Raw genomic sequence first — 2,206 nt, 5'->3', positions numbered from 1 at the left:
CATTTTCTCTCGAATCAAAATTGAACCCTAATAAACCATGTCTCTATCAATAAAAATGCAGTACTCCTCTTGGATACTAATGCCCAAGTACATGTATTTGAGGCTTTGATGTCCAGTAGTTGGCTTGCTTTCTCGAGCTACACAGATGCAGCTGGTAGCACACATAACTTTTCTGCATCCTATTCTATAAGGCAGTCACATTTCTGACCTGTTTCCCACATCGTGAAAATCAGCAAGCTTCATTTCTAAATCTATTCCTTAACCACAGTACCTGAGGATTTTGTGACAAATGCCCACAGTTCACTCGGGAACGCCGATTACGTTGTTATATTAGTTAACATCACCTAAAAATACTAATCGTGAGATATACATATAGTCTACATTGATACCACTACTAGCTCTAGTAAAAATAACGGTAATATAATGATAACAATGTTAATGACTAGATCGTATAATGTATGATTTTAATAATATAATGAATGCTATTCGATTAGGAGCTATACGACGTAAGAAGATTAAAATCTTACACGCATTTGAGAGAGCCAAGAAACATGCATAATTATATATAATCTTATAACCTATTTAAAGGCGTATTAAAAAAACACAATTGATTAGGCAGTTAATGTTTCGGTGGAGGCTAAAGGATTTCAAAATTGCAATACTTGTATTTTGCTTTATGTTTGCATTGGAAAATCAGTTCACTTTTAGTATTGACTACATTCAGGCATATTTTAATGGTAGCTTAGCTTTACTTTATGATGAGATTACATTTAATCCTGAATATAAGAATGGTCAGCGCTTAGCCAATCAGAATGGCACCAATAAGGCTAGGGATACTTTATTACTTGAGAATCGGTAAGTAGAAATAGTATGTTATGTATACGTATGTAATAACCAGTTAATGGCAGTGCAAACACAATATCGTAGGAAAAAATATAATCTGTTCCGGCTTCAACTAGTAACGGTGAGAGCACTGAATATCGAGAGAGAAAAATAGGAACTCATTTCTCTGTAGATGTGACGATTGTGATGGTGTTGCCTATCGGATGTAATGTAGCATTTTATTATCACGAATGAATGTGGCAGTAGTGATGGTTGTAAGCTATATAAGATAGTGGTTATCAAGGTAGATGTATTGAATTTGCATGTGACAACTTTTTTTGAAAACTTACGGCATTTGGGTTAGACGAGAATTTCTGCAATCAAAATATTACATATGGAGATATGTGATTTGACATTCTCAGCTTTATTAAAGTGGAAGTGAAACAAATGTATGTGTATGTTTCGTGTGCAATCTGGTTACTGTTGCTGATATTGTGGAGTCTATAGTTGTTATGGTCAGGGTTAGAATTGGATGAATTATTAGGGTTATTGTTGCGAATCGGGCTGTCAGTATTATTATCATGGGAGTTGTTTGGCAAAGAACTATCACTATTTATATTGTTAGTGTTGTTATAATTTATTGGTAGAGACGGATGTTCAATTTCATTGATTTGATTGTTGTGGATTGGTCATTGGGAAAATTAGTAATTTATTTGGGGGATTTAGATCGTATCTCGGTTACAGTACAGGAATAAATCACATCCTTGTGTATGCAGTTATTGTCAAGACAGCATTTACTCTTTTCTGCAATTACATTTGCTTTTATTGACTAAAAGAAAAAGGGATTACTTGGGAATCTTTAATTTTCTTGTTATTAGATTAAATTAGACATTGTAGTGTACGATATTTTGATAGAGTCTTTATCAAGTGAAGTATTTAAACTATGGTGTACTTAAATTATTTTTCCAAAATATTGAAAAATCTATTGCGGATATTTGCATTAGAACTGAAAGGAGGTTAAACCAATATTATTTTTTCTCCTTATTCTCTTTCCAGAGCTATACTTATCTAGGTTAGATGGATGATTAGTGCGATTCTGAATGGAGGGGTTGACGTTATTATTGGATTTAATTTGATGATTTCTTTTTAGTTCGAGACATGCATAATTAATAAGTTAAATGGCAAGTCTCTGGGTTCTTATCGTTGTATTTTACTTTGAATTTCTTGGGGCGTTAGTGTAGAATATGGAGTTTTGATCGAAGGTCTTTTTGTCGGTTGAGAGTTTAGAGATTCTAGTAGAGATTGATGGTGTCATATATTTAATAATTAAATGAGGGTGATTGCAAAACTTGTGAACATCTAAAAGTGTAAGGTTTGGCTGATG

This window comes from Euprymna scolopes, chromosome 12 (assembly GCF_053919585.1).
Source record: "Euprymna scolopes isolate OS-2025 chromosome 12, ASM5391958v1, whole genome shotgun sequence".
In the NCBI taxonomy this organism is placed as follows: Eukaryota; Metazoa; Mollusca; class Cephalopoda; order Sepiida; family Sepiolidae; genus Euprymna; species Euprymna scolopes.
The sequence above is the reverse complement of the archived record's forward strand: the minus strand, read 5'-3'. Positions refer to the sequence as shown.